Source organism: Scyliorhinus torazame, unplaced genomic scaffold (genome assembly GCF_047496885.1).
Source record: "Scyliorhinus torazame isolate Kashiwa2021f unplaced genomic scaffold, sScyTor2.1 scaffold_1771, whole genome shotgun sequence".
NCBI lineage: Eukaryota > Metazoa > Chordata > Chondrichthyes > Carcharhiniformes > Scyliorhinidae > Scyliorhinus > Scyliorhinus torazame.
In genome coordinates this window covers 713-18,153 of record NW_027309498.1, presented here as the reverse complement: position 1 = coordinate 18,153, position 17,441 = coordinate 713, and the positions used below count along the sequence as shown (strand labels likewise).

Below are 17,441 nucleotides of genomic sequence, written 5' to 3'. Positions count from 1 at the left end.
ATCTTTGGGCACTAAGGGACAATTTAACACGGCCAATCCACCTAACCTGTACATCTTTGGACTCTAAGGGACAATTTAACTCAGCCAATCCACCTAACCTGTACATCTTTGGACTCTAAGGGACAATTTAACACGGCCAATCCACCTAACCTGTACATCTTTGGACACTAAGGGACAATTTAACACGACCAATCCACCTAACCTGCACATCTTTGGACACTAAGGGACAATTTAACACGGCCAATCCACCTAACCTGTACATCTTTGGACACTGAGGGATAATTTAACACGGCCAAACCACCTAACCTGCACATCTTTGGACACTAAGGGACAATTTAACACGGCCAATCCACCTAACCTGCACATCTTTGAACACAAAGGACAATTTAACACGGCCAATCCACCTAACCTGCACATCTTTGGACACTAAGGGACAATTTAACACAGCCAATCCACCTAACCTGTACATCTTTGGACACTAAGGGACAATTTAACACGGCCAATCCACCTAACCTGTACATCTTTGGACACTAAGGGACAATTTAACACGGCCAATCCACCTAACCTGTACATCTTTGGACACTAAGGGACAATTTAACACGGCCAATCCACCTAACCTGTACATCTTTGGACACTAAGGGACAATTCAACACGGCCAATCCACCTAACCTGTACATCTTTGGACACTAAGGGACAATTTAACATGGCCAATCCACCTAACCTGCACATCTTTGGATACTAAGGGACAATTTAACACGACCAATCCACCTAACCTGTACATCTTTGGACACTAAGGGACAATTTAACACGGCCAATCCACCTAACCTGCACATCTTTGGACACTAAGGGACAATTTAACATGGCCAATCCACCTAACCTGCACATCTTTGGATACTAAGGGACAATTTAACACGGCCAATCCACCCAACCTGCACATCTTTGGGCACTAAGGGACAATTTAACACGGCCAATCCACCTAACCTGTACATCTTTGGACTCTAAGGGACAATTTAACTCAGCCAATCCACCTAACCTGTACATCTTTGGACTCTAAGGGACAATTTAACACGGCCAATCCACCTAACCTGTACATCTTTGGACACTAAGGGACAATTTAACACGACCAATCCACCTAACCTGCACATCTTTGGACACTAAGGGACAATTTAACACGGCCAATCCACCTAACCTGTACATCTTTGGACACTGAGGGATAATTTAACACGGCCAATCCACCTAACCTGCACATCTTTGGACACTAAGGGACAATTTAACACGGCCAATCCACCTAACCTGCACATCTTTGAACACAAAGGACAATTTAACACGGCCAATCCACCTAACCTGCACATCTTTGGACACTAAGGGACAATTTAACACAGCCAATCCACCTAACCTGTACATCTTTGGACACTAAGGGACAATTTAACACGGCCAATCCACCTAACCTGTACATCTTTGGACACTAAGGGACAATTTAACACGGCCAATCCACCTAACCTGTACATCTTTGGACACTAAGGGACAATTTAACACGGCCAATCCACCTAACCTGCACATCTTTGGACACTAAGGGACAATTTATCATGGCCAATCCACCCAACATGCACATCTTTGGACTGTGGGAGGAAACCGGAGCACCCGGAGGAAACCCACGCAGACACGGGGAGGATGTGCAGACTCCGCACTGACAGTGACCCAAGCCGGAATCGAACCTGGGACCCTGGAGCTGTGAAGCCATGGTGCTAACCACTGTGCTACCGTGCCGCTCACTGTGCTTAGTGGGGAGCTGGAGGGAATGTCCGTGGTACCGGTAAATATGTACGCTCCGAACTGGGATGGCGTTGAGTTTGTGAGGCGGGTACTGGGGAGGATTCCGGACCTAGATTCACACCTACTGATTTTGGGGCAGGTTTCAGTACCATGCTGGATCCAAGGCTGGGTCGGGTTCTAGGTCCGGGAAGGTATCAGCTTTGGCAAGGGCGCTCCGGGGATTTACGGAGCGCATGAGGGGGTCGATCCGTGGAGACTTGCGAGGCCAAAGAGGAAGGAACACTCGTTCGACTCCCATGTGCGTAAGGTGTATTCCCGGATAGACTTGTCCCAGTGCTGGACAAATAGCTGCTGGCTGAGGTGGTAGATGCTGAATGTTCAGCAATTGTGGTGTCAGACCAGGCCCCTCACTGGGTGGACTTGCAAGTTCGCAAAGGAAATGCCCAGCGTCCGCAATGGAGGCCGTTAGCGGAGGAGGAGGCGTGCGAGCGGGTGAGGGAGGCCATTCGGGAATATATATAAAGATCAATGACATGGGTGAGGTTTCGGCGGGGGTGGTCTGGGAGGTATCGAAGGCGTTTATCAGGGGGGGAATTCATCTCAATTCGGGCCTAAGGAGAAGGCTGAGGGGTGTTGATAACTTTTAGTTGTCTCTTAAATCGTAATTTGCTCTGTTTGTTCAACCTTTGCTCTCGAGTCGCCAGGTATCTTGATGATACCGCCACGAGGTTCAAGTTCAAGTAATGATCAATAACTCAACACACCAATTAGTAAGATTCAAATCAAAACACATTTATTATACACAGTAAATCGCTACTCATGCATAAACTCTACTTTCTAGACTATTCCTATCACTAAAAGGCCTATACTTAGCTTTGGACTGGCCCACCGGGTCAGGGGAACTAAGGGCCTTTCGTTCAGTTCCTGAGTCTGAGGTAGTACGGGTTGAAGTCAGAAATAGGAAATAGGAAAGGAGCAGTCACCTTGTTGGGAGTTTTCTATAGGCCCCCCAATAGTAGCAGAGATGTGGAGGAACAGATTGGGAAACAGACTTTGGAAAGGTGCAGAAGTCACAGGGTAGTAGTCATTGGTGACTTTAACTTCCCAAACATTGAGTGGAAACTCTTCAGATCAAATAGTTTGGATGGGGTGGTGTTTGTGCAGTGTGTCCAGGAAGCTTTTCTAACACAGTATGTAGATTGTCCAACCAGAGGAGGGGCAATATTGGATTTAGTACTGGGTAATGAACCAGGGCAAGTGATAGATTTGTTAGTGGGGGAGCATTTTGGAGATAGTGACCACAATTCTGTGACTTTCACTTTAGTAATGGAGAGGGATAGGTGCGTGCAACAGGGCAAGGTTTACAATTGGGGGAAGGGTAAATACGATGTTGTCAGACAAGAATTGAAGTGCATAAGTTGGGAACATAGGCTGTCAGGGAAGGACACAAGTGAAATGTGGAACTTGTTCAAGGAACAGGTACTGTGTGTCCTTGATATGTATGTCCCTGTCAGGCAGGGAAGAGATGGTCGAGTGAGGGAACCATGGTTGACAAGAGAGGTTGAATGTCTTGTTAAGAGGGAAAAGGAGACTTATGTAAGGCTGAGGAAACAAGGTTCAGACAGAGCGCTGGAGGGATACAAGATAGCCAGGAGGGAACTGAAGAAAGGGATTAGGAGAGCTAAGAGAGGGCATGAACAATCTTTGGCGGGTAGGATCAAGGAAAACCCCAAGGCCTTTTACACATATGTGAGAAATATGAGAATGACTAGAGCGAGGGTAGGTCTGATCAAGGACAGTAGCGGGAGATTGTGTATTGAGTCTGAAGAGATAGGAGAGGTCTTGAACGAGTACTTTTCTTCTGTATTTACAAATGAGAGGGGCCATATTGTTGGAGAGGACAGTGTGAAACAGACTGGTAAGCTCGAGGAAATACTTGTTAGGAAGGAAGATGTGTTGGGCATTTTGAAAAACTTGAGGATAGACAAGTCCCCTGGGCCTGACGGGATATATCCAAGGATTCTATGGGTAGCAAGAGATGAAATTGCAGAGCCGTTGGCAATGATCTTTTTGTCCTCACTGTCAACAGGGGTGGTACCAGGGGATTGGAGAGTGGCGAATGTTGTGCCCCTGTTCAAAAAAGGGACTAGGGATAACCCTGGGAATTACTTCGGAGGTAGGCAAAGCAATGGAAAGGGTACTGAAGGATAGGATTTCTGAGCATCTGGAAAGACACTGCTTGATTAGGGATAGTCAGCACGGATTTGTGAGGGGTAGGTCTTGCCTTACAAGTCTTATTGAATTCTTTGAGGAGGTGACCAAGCATGTGGATGAAGGTAAAGCAGTGGATGTAGTGTACATGGATTTTAGTAAGGCATTTGATAAGGTTCCCCATGGTAGGCTTCTGCAGAAAGTAAGGAGGCATGGGATAGTGGGAAATTTGGTCAGTTGGATAACGAACTGGCTAACCGATAGAAGTCAGAGAGTGGTGGTGGATGGCAAATATTCAGCCTGGATCCCAGTTACCAGTGGCGTACCGCAGGGATCAGTTCTGGGTCCTCTGCTGTTTGTGATTTTCATTAATGACTTGGATGAGGGAGTTGAAGGGTGGGTCAGTAAATTTGCAGATGATACGAAGATTGGTGGAGTTGTGGATAGTAAGGAGGGCTGTTGTCGGCTGCAAAGAGACATAGATAGGATGCAGAGCTGGGCTGAGAAGTGGCAGATGGAGTTTAACCCTGAAAAGTGTGAGGTTGTCCATTTTGGAAGGACAAATATGAATGCGGAATACAGGGTTAACGGTAGAATTCTTGGCAATGTGGAGGAGCAGAGAGATCTTGGGGTCTATGTTCATACATCTTTGAAAGTTGCCACTCAAGTGGATAGAGCTGTGAAGAAGGCCTATGGTGTGCTCGCGTTCATGAACAGAGGGATTGAATTTAAGAGCCGTGAGGTGATGATGCAGCTGTACAAAACTTTGGTAAGGCCACATTTGGAGTACTGTGTACAGTTCTGGTCGCCTCATTTTAGGAAGGATGTGAAAGCTTTGGAAAAGGTGCAAAGGAGATTTACCAGGATGTTGCCTGGAATGGAGAGTAGGTCTTACGAGGAAAGGTTGAGGGTGCTAGGCCTTTTCTCATTAGAACGGAGAAGGATGAGGGGCGACTTGATAGAGGTTTATAAGATGATCAGGGGAATAGATAGACAGTCAGAGACTTTTTCCCCGGGTGGAACAAACCATTACAAGGGGACATAAATTTAAGGTGAATGGTGGAAGATATAGGGGGGATGTCAGAGGTAGGTTCTTTACCCAGAGAGTAGTGGGGGCATGGAATGCACTGCCTGTGGAAGTAGTTGAGTCGGAAACATTAGGGACCTTCAAGCAGCTATTGGATAGGTACATGGATTACGGTTAAATGATATAGTGTAGATTTATTTGTTCTTAAGGGCAGCACGGTAGCATTGTGGAAAGCACAATTGCTTCACAGCTCCAGGGTCCCAGGTTCGATTCCCGGCTTGGGTCACTGTCTGTGCGGAGTCTGCACATCCTCCCCGTGTGTGCGTGGGTTTCCTCCGGGTGCTCCGGTTTCCTCCCACAGTCCAAAGATGTGCAGGTTAGGTGGATTGGCCATGATAAATTGCCCTTAGTGTCCAAAATTGCCCTTGGTGTTGGGTGGAAGTGTTGAGTTTGGGTAGGGTGCTCTTTCCAAGAGCCGGTGCAGACTCAAAGGGCCGAATGGCCTCCTTCTGCACTGTAAATTCAATGATAATCTATGATTAATCTAGGACAAAGGTTCGGCACAACATCATGGGCCGAAGGGCCTGTTCTGTGCTGTATTTTTCTATGTTGTATGATTCAAAAGCTGGTATGGACTGGTCGCTAGGAGCGCCTATCTCGTAGCGAGCGTTGACTGGAGACTTACTTGGTTGATGTGGCAGCTTGGACAGTTCACTCTCAGGGGTTGGTTCGCGTTGCTGAGTGACCCTGCCAAGAAGGACGATTTGAACTTGGGGGCTTTACTTTATAGTCCCCAGGGGCGTCCCGCCCTTCGGGGCGGACCCCGTACCTGGTTCCAAGTGATTGCACTGCGTTCCGATCACTTGGATCGATTTCTCCAATGCTGGAGCGGCTCCCTGATCGCTGGGCGGTCCCTGAGTGTCAGTTGGCCTTCCTTTGTCTTGGCTCCTGCTGGCGCCGAGGAGTCTGGCTTGGCTTTATTCACCTTAACTGTTGCAATTGTGCCCTGGAATCGCTCATTACTATACAGATGGCTGCTGGTTTCAGTGCTGTCTGGTTTCTTACAGGTTTCAATACACATGGGGCGAAACTCTCCGGAAACGGCGCGATGTCCGCCGACTGGCGCCCAAAACGGTGCCAATCAGACGGGCATCGCCCCGCCCCAAAGGTGCGGAATGCTCCGCATCTTTGGGGGCCGAGCCCCAACATTGAGGGGCTAGGCCCGTGTCGGACGAATTTCTGCCCCGCCAGCTGGCGGGAAAGGCCTTTGTTGCCCCGCCAGCTGGCGCGGAAATGACATCCCCGGGCGGCGCATGCGCGGGAGCGTCAGCGGCCGCTGACGGCATTCCCGCGCATGCACAGTGGAGTCTCTTCCGCCTCGGCCATGGTGGAGAACGTGGCGGAGGCGGAAGGGAAAGAGTGCCCCCACGGCACAGGCGCGGATCGGTGGGCCCCGATCGCGGGCCAGGCCACCGTGGGGGCACCTCCCCCGGGGCCAGATCGCCCCGCGCCCCCCCCCCAGGACCCCGGAGCCCGCCCGCGCCGCCTTGTCCCGCCGGTAAGGTAGGTGGTTTAATCTACGCCGGCGGGACAGGCATTTTAGCGGCGGGACTTCAGCCCATCCGGGCCGGAAAATCGCGGGGGGGGGGGGGGGGCGCCAACCGGCGCGGCGCGATTCCCGCCCCCGCCGAATATCCGGTGCCCATGATTTCTGTATTTGCGAGTCTTTGCCTGTGTTGGCTGAATTTCCCTTCAGCCTTTGCGGTTCTCCATTTTAAGTCGGGAAGTGGCCAATCCAGGTGGCTACAGGGGGCGCAGTTGGACAGGCTGGGAGGCAAAATTTTACAGATGGACAGGAGATGTGTGGAGTCTCCGGATGACGGACTTCTGAAGGAGCGTCAGAGACTGCAACGGGAATTTGGGCTCCTGGCCACAGGCAAGGCAGCTGAGGAGGGTGAAGGGGGCGGTGTACGAATATGGGGGAAAAACTGACGCAGAAGGAACTGATGGAGTGGGAAGGGGGTCCCAATCGGGGGGGGGGGGTGCAGAGGGAGTGGGAGGAGGAGCTGGGAGGGGAGCTGGAAGTCGGGCGGTGGGAGAAGGCCTGAGGAGGGTCAGTGCATCCTCGTCGTGTGCCAGGCTCAGCCTGGCCCAGGTCAGGGTGGTCCTCAGGGCTCGTACGACGGTGGCCCGGATGAGGAGGGTTTTGGAGAGGGGGGTGAAGGAGGTCCCGCGAACCATGTGCATGTGTTTTGGGCGTGTCAGAAGCTGAGGAGATCTTGGCAGAGATTTTCAGATGTCATGTCAGAGGTCAGAGGTGGCAATATTTGGAGTTTCGGAAGATGCCGGGGGGGGGGAGGTCGATGTTCTGGCCTTTGCCTCCCTGGTGGCCTGGAGACGGATTTTGTTGGGATGGAGGGAATGGGAGCTTCCAAAGTCGGGTCAGCGACATGGCTCGGTTTCTCAGACGAGAGAAGATTAAGTTCGCCTTCAGGGGTTCGCTCGGAACAACGAACAAAGAAATGTACAGCACAGGGACAGGCCCTTCGGCCCTCCAAGCCCGTGCCGACCATGCTGCCCGTCTAAACTACAATCTTCTACACTTCCTGGGTCCGTATCCCTCTATTCCCATCCTATTCATGTATTTGTCAAGATGCCCCTTAAATGTCACTATCGTCCCTGCTTCCACTACCTCCTCCGGTAGTGAGTTCCAGGCACCCACTACCCACTGTGTAAAAAACTTGCCTCGTACATCTCCTCTAAACCTTGCCCCTCTCACATTAAACCTATGCCCCCTAGTAATTGTCCCCTCTACCCTGGGGAAAAGCCCTGACTATCCACTCTGTCTATGCCCCTCATAATTTTGTAGACCTCTATCAGGTCGCCCCTCAACCTCCGTCGTTCCAGTGAGACCAAACCGAGTTTATTCAACCGCTCCTCATAGCTAATGCCCTCCATACCAGGCAACATTCTGGTAAATCTCTTCTGCACCCTCTCTAAAGCCTCCACATCCTCCTGGTAGTGTGGCGACCAGAATTGAACACTATACTCCAAGTGTGGCCTAACTAAGGTTCTATACAGCTACAACATGACTTGCCAATTCATATACTCAGTGTCCCGGCCAATGAAGGCAAGCATGCCGTATGCCTTCTTGACTACCTTCTCCACCTGTGTCGCCCCTTTCAGTGACCCTGTGGACCTGTACACCTAGATCTCTCTGGCTGTCAGAGGTGGTAGCTGCTCATCGACTTAGAAATGCCTCAATAAAATATTTTCTAAAAAAAAAAGGAATGGAGGGAATTTGGGAATGAGGCACTGGGAATGGAGGGAGGGAGGGAATGGAGGGTGAGTGTGAGAGATTGGGAATGAAGGGGTTGATGCATTCTGCCTGTGACAACAAGTTAGATTTTCCCAACAAATAAAAAACCACAAAATGATACAGATCGTGTCAACAAATATTTAATCGGGAGAATACAGGAAAACATATAGCAGAGGACACCCCCCCCAGGACTTGGCACAAGGCGACAGCACGATGGCGCAGTGGTTAGCACTGCTGCCTCACGGCGCCGAGGTCCCAGGTTCGATCCCGGCTCTGGGTCACTGTCCGTGTGGAGTTTGCACATTCTCCCCGTGTTTGCGTGGGTCTCACCTCCACAACCCAAAGACATGGATTGGCCACGCAAATTGCCCCTTAATTGGGAAAAAATGAATTGGGTACTCTACATTTATATAAAAAAAAGGACTTGGCACACACCTAAGAATCAAATTAGTCAGTGTACAGATATCTCCCTGAGAGAGAGGGGACTGAGAGACACCAGTCAGTGTACAGATATCTCCCTGAGAGAGAGGGGACTGAGAGACACCAGTCAGTGTACAGATATCTCCCTGAGAGAGAGGGGACTGAGAGACACCAGTCAGTGTACAGATATCTCCCTGAGAGAGAGAGGACTGAGAGACACCAGTCAGTGTACAGATATCTCCCTGAGAGAGGGGACTGAGAGACACCAGTCAGTGTACAGATATCTCCCTGAGAGAGAGAGGGGGGGCTGAGAGACACCAGTCAGTGTACAGATATCTCCCTGAGAGAGAGAGAGGACTGAGAGACACCAGTCAGTGTACAGATATCTCCCTGAGAGAGGGGACTGAGAGACACCAGTCAGTGTACAGATATCTCCCTGAGAGAGAGAGGGGACTGAGAGACACCAGTCAGTGTACAGATATCTCCCTGAGAGAGAGAGGGGACTGAGAGACACTAGTCAGTGTACAGATATCTCCCTGAGAGAGAGGGGGGGGCTGAGAGACACCAGTCAGTGTACAGATATCTCCCTGAGAGAGAGGGGACTGAGAGACACCAGTCAGTGTACAGATATCTCCCTGAGAGAGAGAGGGGGGGCTGAGAGACACCAGTCAGTGTACAGATATCTCCCTGAGAGAGAGAGGGGACTGAGAGACACCAGTCAGTGTACAGATATCTCCCTGAGAGAGAGAGAGGACTGAGAGACACCAGTCAGTGTACAGGTATCTCCCTGAGAGAGAGAGTGGACTGAGAGACACCAGTCAGTGTACAGATATCTCCCTGAGAGAGAGAGGGGACTGAGAGACACCAGTCAGTGTACAGATATCTCCCTGAGAGAGAGAGGGGACTGAGAGACACCAGTCAGTGTACAGATATCTCCCTGAGAGAGAGAGGGGACTGAGAGACACCAGTCAGTGTACAGATATCTCCCTGAGAGAGAGAGGGGACTGAGAGACACCAGTCAGTGTACAGATATCTCCCTGAGAGAGAGAGGGGACTGAGAGACACTAGTCAGTGTGCAGATATCTCCCTGAGAGAGGGGACTGAGAGACACCAGTCAGTGTACAGATATCTCCCTGAGAGAGAGGGGACTGAGAGACACCAGTCAGTGTACAGATATCTCCCTGAGAGAGAGAGGGGACTGAGAGACACCAGTCAGTGTACAGATATCTCCCTGAGAGAGAGAGAGGACTGAGAGACACCAGTCAGTGTACAGTTATCTCCCTGAGAGAGAGAGGGGACTGAGAGACACCAGTCAGTGTACAGATATCTCCCTGAGGAGAGAGGGGACTGAGAGACACCAGTCAGTGTACAGATATCTCCCTGAGAGAGAGGGGGGACTGAGAGACACCATTAATGTTTTGGCTGGCTGTGGTTGTGTTTTACTTTGGTAAACATGTTCCTCGGACCTCGGGGTTCCTGACAATCACCGGTTGGATTTTGGATGCCTTCCGTGGAGAGGGCTGCGATGGATTCCGGGGAACAGGAAGTACAACAATCCATCAATCATAACTGCCGTCAGTCCCCACACTTTGTACTTGGCGTTGAGGTAGATGGGGAGGGTGTAGGTGTGACCTCCTCGGAGTCTGAAGGTGGTGTAGCGCTGATTTCCCTCGGAGAAGAAGTGTCGCAACGAGATCACAAACACGTCTTCCACCTGGACAGCCCGACACAACACAGATAATTAAACTGTTAGCCCAAACCTCCACCCAGCCACACATCATACCCAGAGCCCCGTCAAACATCCCAGGACAGGTACAGCACGGGGTTAGATACAGAGTAAAGCTCCCTCTACACTGTCCCCATCAAACACTCCCAGGACAGGTACAGCACGGGGTTAGATACAGAGTAAAGCTCCCTCTACACTGTCCCCATCAAACACTCCCAGGACAAGTACAGCACGGGGTTAGATACAGAGTAAAGCTCCCTCTGCACTGTCCCCATCAAACACTCCCAGGACAAGTACAGCACGGGGTTAGATACAGAGTAAAGCTCCCTCTACACTGTCCCCATCAAACACTCCCAGGACAGGTACAACACTGGGTTAGATACAGAGTAAAGCTCCCTCTATACTGTCCCCATCAAACACTCCCAGGACAGGTACAGCACGGGGTTAGATACAGAGTAAAGCTCCCTCTACACTGTCCCCATCAAACACTCCCAGGACAGGTACAGCACGGGGTTAGATACAGAGTAAAGCTCCCTCTACACTGTCCCCGTCAAACACTCCCAGGACAGGTCCAGCACGGGGTTAGATACAGAGTAAAGCTCCCTCTACACTGTCCCCATCAAACACTCCCAGGACAGGTACAGCACGGGGTTAGATACAGAGTAATGCTCCCTCTACACTGCCCCCATCAAACACTCCCAGGACAGGTACAGCACGGGGTTAGATACAGAGTAAAGCTCCCTCTACACTGTCCCCATCAAACACTCCCAGGACAGGTACAGCACGGGGTTAGATACAGAGTAAAGCTCCCTCTACACTGTCCCCATCAAACACTCCCAGGACAGGTACAGCACGGGGTTAGATAGAGAGTAAAGCTCCCTCTACACTGTCCCCATCAAACACTCCCAGGACAGGTACAGCACGGGGTTAGATACAGAGTAAAGCTCCCTCTACACTGTCCCCATCAAACATTCCCAGGACAGGTACAGCACGGGGTTAGATACAGAGTAAAGCTCCCTCTACACTGTCCCCATCAAACACTCCCAGGACAGGTACAGCAAAGGGTTAGATACAGAGTAAAGCTCCCTCTACACTGTCCCCATCAAACACTCCCAGGACAGGTACAGCACGGGGTTAGATACAGAGTAAAGCTCCCTCTGCACTGTCCCCATCAAACACTCCCAGGACAGGTACAGCACGGGGTTAGATACAGAGTAAAGCTCCCTCTACACTGTCCCCATCAAACACTCCCAGGACAGGGACAGAATGGGGTTAGATACAGAGTAAAGCTCCCTCTACACTGTCCCCATCAGACTCTCCCAGGACAGGTCCAGCACGGGGTTAGATACAGAGTAAAGCTCCGTCTACACTGTCCCCATCAAACACTCCCTGGACAGGTACAGCACGGGGTTAGATACAGAGTAAAGCTCCCTCTACACTGTCCCCATCAAACACTCCCAGGACAGGTACAGCACGGGGTTAGATACAGAGTAAAGCTCCCTCCACACTGTCCCCATCAAACACTCCCAGGACAGGGACAGCATGGGGTTAGATACAGAGTAAAGCTCCCTCGACACTGTCCCCATCAAACACTTCCAGGACAGGGACAGCACGGGGTTAGATACAGAGTAAAGCTCCCTCTACACTGTCCCCATCAAACACTCCCAGGACAGGTACAGCACGGGGCTAGATACAGAGTAAAGCTCCCTCTACACTGTCCCCATCAAACACTCCCAGGACAGGTACAGCACAGGGTTAGATACAGAGTAAAGCTCCCACTACACTGTCCCCATCAAACACTCCCAGGACAGGTACAGCACGGGGTTAGATACTGAGCAAAGCTCCCTCTACACTGTCCCCATCAAACACTCCCAGGACAGGTACAGCACGGGATTAGATACAGAGTAAAGCTCCCTCTACACTGTCCCCATCAAACACTCCCAGGACAGGTACAGCACTGGGTTAGATACAGAGTAAAGATTCCTCTACACTGTCCCCATCAAACACTCCCAGGACAGGTACAGCACAGGGTTAGATTCAGAGTAAAGCTCCCTCGACACTGTCCCCATCAAACACTCCCTGGACAGGTACAGCACAGGGTTAGATACAGAGTAAAGCTCCCTCTACACTGTCCCCATCAAACACTCCCAGGAAAGGTACAGCACGGAGTTACATATAGAGTAAAGCTCCCTCTACACTGTCCCCATCAAACACTCCCAGGACAGGTACGGCACGGGGTTAGATACTGAGTAAAGCTCCCTCTACACTGTCCCCATCAAACACTCCCAGGACAGGTACAGCACGGTGTTAGATACAGAGTAAAGCTCCCTCTACACTGTCCCCATCAAACACTCCCAGGACAGGTACAGCACGGGGTTAGATACAGAGTAAAGCTCCCTCTGCACTGTCCCCATCAAACACTCCCAGGACAGGTACAGCACGGGGTTAGATACAGAGTAAAGCTCCCTCTACACTGTCCCCATCAAACACTCCCAGGACAGGTACAGCACGGGGCTAGATACAGAGTAAAGCTCCCTCTACACTGTCCCCATCAAACTCCCAGGACAGGTACAGCACAGGGTTAGATACAGAGTAAAGCTCCCACTACACTGTCCCCATCAAACACTCCCAGGACAGGTACAGCACGGGGTTAGATACTGAGCAAAGCTCCCTCTACACTGTCCCCATCAAACACTCCCAGGACAGGTACAGCACGGGATTAGATACAGAGTAAAGCTCCCTCTACACTGTCCCCATCAAACACTCCCAGGACAGGTACAGCACGGGGTTAGATACAGAGTAAAGATTCCTCTACACTGTCCCCATCAAACACTCCCAGGACAGGTACAGCACAGGGTTAGATTCAGAGTAAAGCTCCCTCTACACTGTCCCCATCAAACACTCCCAGGACAGGTACAGCACAGGGTTATATACAGAGTAAAGCTCCCTCTACACTGTCCCCATCAAACACTCCCAGGACAGGTACAGCACGGGGTTAGATACAGAGTAAAGCTCCCTCTACATTGTCCCAATCAAACACTCCCAGGACGGGTACAGCACAAGGTTAGATACAGAGGAAAGCTCCCTCTACACTGTCCCCATCAAACACTCCCAGGACAGATTCCGCACGGGGTTAGATACTGGAGGAGGTTACAGAGATAGGGAGGGTTGTAGGAACTGGAGTAGGTTACAGAGATAGGGAGGGTTCCCGGGGCTGGAGGAGGTTACAGAAATAGGGAGGATTGGAGGGGGTTACAGAGATAGGGAGGGTTGTAGGGACTGGAGGAGGTTACAGAGATAGGGAGGGTTGTAGGGACTGGAGGAGGTGACAGAGATAGGGAGGGGCGTAGGGGCTGGCGGAGGTTACAGAGATAGGGAGGGCTGTAGGGACTGGAGGAGGTTACAGAGATCGGGAGGGTTGTAGGGGCTGGTGGAGGTTACAGAGATAGGGAGGGTTGTAGGGACTGGAGGGGGGTACAGAGATAGAAGGGTTGTAGGAGCTGGAGGGGGTTACAGAGATAGGGAGGGTTGTAGGGACTGGAGGAGGTTACAGAGATAGGGAGGGTTGTAGGGACTGGAGGAGGTTACAGAGATAGGGGGGGTTTTAGGAGCTGGAGGAGCTTACAGAGATAGGGAGGGTGGTATGGGCTGGGGGAGGTTACAGAGATAGAGAGGGTTGTAGGGGCTGGAGGAGGTTACAGAGATAGGGAGGGTTGTAGGGGCTAGAGGAGGTTACAGAGATAGGGAGGGTTGTAGGGACTGGAGGAGGTTACAGAGATAGGGGGAGTTGTAGGGGCTGGAGGAGGTTACAGAGATAGGGAGGGTTTTAGGAGCTGGAGGAGGTTACAGAGATAGGGAGGGTTGTCGGGACTGGAGGAGGTTACAGAGATAGGGAGGGTTGTAGGGACTGGAGGAGGTTACAGAGATAGGGAGGATGGTAAGGGCTGGGGGAGGTTACAGAGATAGGGAGGGTTGTCGGGGGACTGGAGGAGGTTACAGAGATAGGGAGGGTTGTAGGGGCTGGAGGAGGTTACAGAGATAGGGAGGGTTGTAGGGCTGGAGGAGGTTATAGAGATAGGGAGGGTTGTAGGGGCTGGAGGAGGTTACAGAGATAGGGAGGTTTGTAGGGGCTGGAGGAGGTTACAGAGATAGGGAGGGGTGTAGGGGCTGGAGGAGGTTACAGAGATAGGGAGGGGTGTGGGGACTGGAGGAGGTTACAGAGATAGTGCGGGTTGTAGGGGCTGGAGGAGGTTACAGAGATCGGGAGGGTTGTAGGGGCTGGAGGAGTTTACAGAGATAGGGCGGAGTGTAGGGGCTGGAGGAGGTTACAGAGATAGGGAGGGTTGTAGGGGCTGGAGGAGGTTACAGAGATAGGGAGGGTTGTAGGGGCTGGAGGAGGTTACAGAGATAGGGCGGAGTGTAGGGGCTGGAGGAGTTTACAGAGATAGGGCGGAGTGTTGGGGCTGGAGGAGGTTACAGAAATAGGGAGGGTTGTAGGGGCTGGAGGTTACAGAGATAGGGAGGGTTGTAGGGGTTGGAGGAGGTTGCAGAAATAGGGAGGGTTCTAGGGGCTGGAGGAGGTTACAGAGATAGGGAGGGTTGTAGGGGCTGGAGGAGGTTACAGAGATAGGGAGGGTTGTAGGGGCTGGAGGAGGTTACAGAGATAGGGAGGGTTGTAGGGGCTGGAGGAGGTTACAGAAATAGGGAGGGTTCTAGGGGCTGGAGGAGGTTACAGAGATAGGGAGGGTTGTAGGGGCTGGAGGAGGTTACAGAGATAGGAAGGGTTCTCGGGGCTGGAGGAGGTTACAGAGATAGGGAGAGTTGTAGGGACTGGAGGAGGTTACAGAGATAGGGAGAGTTGTAGGGGCTGGAGGAGGTTAAAGAGATAGGGAGGGTTGTAGGGGCTGGAGGAAGTTACAGAGATAGGGACGTTTGTAAGGGCTGGAGGAAGTTACAGAGATAGGGAGGGTTGTAGGGGCTGGAGGAGGTTACAGAGATAGGGAGGGTTGTAGGGGCTGGAGGAGGTTACAGAGATAGGGCGGAGTGTAGGGGCTGGAGGAGTTTACAGAGATAGGGCGGAGTGTAGGGGCTGGAGGAGGTTACAGAAATAGGGAGGGTTGTAGGGGCTGGAGGTTACAGAGATAGGGAGGGTTGTAGGGGCTGGAGGAGGTTGCAGAAATAGGGAGGGTTGTAGGGGCTGGAGGAGGTTACAGAGATAGGGAGGGTTGTAGGGGCTGGAGGAGGTTACAGAGATAGGGAGGGTTGTAGGGGCTGGAGGAGGTTACAGAAATAGGGAGGGTTCTAGGGGCTGGAGGAGGTTACAGAGATAGGGAGGGTTGTAGGGGCTGGAGGAGGTTACAGAGATAGGAAGGGTTCTCGGGGCTGGAGGAGGTTACAGAGATAGGGAGAGTTGTAGGGACTGGAGGAGGTTACAGGGATAGGGAGAGTTGTAGGGGCTGGAGGAGGTTAAAGAGATAGGGAGGGTTGTAGGGGCTGGAGGAAGTTACAGAGATAGGGACGTTTGTAAGGGCTGGAGGAAGTTACAGAGATAGGGAGGGTTGTAAGGGCTGGAGGAAGTTACAGAGATAGGGAGAGTTGTCGGGGCTGGAGGAAGTTACAGAGATAGGGAGGGTTGTAGGGGCTGGAGGAAGTTACAGAGATAGGGAGGGTTGTAGGGGCTGGAGGAGGTTACAGAGATAGGGAGGGGTGTAGGGGCTGGAGGAGGTTACAGAGATAGGGAGGGTTGTAGGGGCTGGAGGAGGTTACAGAGATAGGGAGGGCTGTAGGGGCTGGAGGAGGTTACAGAGATAGGGAGGGTTGTAGGGGCTGGAGGAGGTTACAGAGATAGGGAGGGTTGTCGGGACTGGAGTAGGTTACAGAGATAGGGAGGGTTGTAGGGGCTGGAGGAAGTTACAGAGATAGGGAGGGTTGTAGGGGCTGGAGGAAGTTACAGAGATAGGGAGGGTTGTAGGGGCTGGAGGAGGTTACAGAGATAGGGAGGGTTGTAGGGGCTGGAGGAAGTTACAGAGATAGGGAGGGTTGTAGGGGCTGGAGGAAGTTACAGAGATGGGGAGGGCTGTAGGGGCTGGAGGAGGTTACAGAGATAGGGAGAGTTGTAGGGACTGGAGGAAGTTACAGAGATAGGGAGGGTTGTCCTTGTAGTCTTACCTCGTTGGGGTTGGGCGTGATGTCCTTTGGGTCTATAGGTCCCAGATGTGCGAGGACAGGCACCACTGTCATTCCAGACTGGGGAAGTGGAGAGCGAGAGTCACTCACTGGTCAGATTACCCCCCCCCCCCCCCCCCCCCCCCCCCTGCCCACCCCCGGTCTCCTGGGAGCGGGGAATGTGGAGAAGGAGATTGAACCGGGTTTTAACAATCACGAGGTGGGGGTTTTTGACCAGAGTAACTGAGGAGAAGGTGATTTCTGTGATGGGAAGGTTCGGGAAGCAGAGGGATGCGGATTGAAGAAAATGGGGAAGAGATCCGGGGGAGGGGAACACGTTCCCGACCCAACCCCCTCGCTGTGATTTCCTAAAATCTCATCACATTTGCTTCTTGCTCAAATCGCTGAACGGTTTCTCCCTGTCTACTCTGTCCAGCCACCTCATAATTTCAACATCGCAGTCAAATCTCCCCTTAGTCCTCTTCTCTCCAAGGAAAAGTCGCGACCTCTCCAATCTATCCTCACAACTGAAGCTTCCCATCCTCGAACCGTTCCTGTGAACCTCTTCCACGCGCTCTCCAATGTGTTCACACCCATCCTGTAGTGTGTTAGAGTCCAAAGGTGTACAGGTTGGATGGATTGGCCCTCAGTGTCCAAAGATGTACAGGTTAGGTGGATTGGCCGTGTTAAATTGTCCCTCAGTGTCCAAAGACGTACAGGTTGGGTGGATTGGCCGTGTTAAATTGTCCCTTAGTGTCCAAAGATGTACAGGTTAGGTGGATTAGCCGTGCTAAATTGTC

The 17,441-nt window shown here is 51.7% G+C and overlaps 1 long non-coding RNA gene across 1 annotated transcript; it reads right to left on the bottom strand.

Annotated features, from left to right (window-relative positions):
- Positions 1-8,454: 8,454 nt before the first annotated feature.
- Positions 8,455-16,723, bottom strand: LOC140407667 (uncharacterized). The gene is made up of 2 exons (XR_011939746.1): positions 16,645-16,723; positions 8,455-10,464 (listed from the first exon to the last, which is right to left on the bottom strand). It is a non-coding gene; the product is annotated as an uncharacterized lncRNA (long non-coding RNA).
- Between the last annotated feature and the right edge of the window lie 718 nt (positions 16,724-17,441).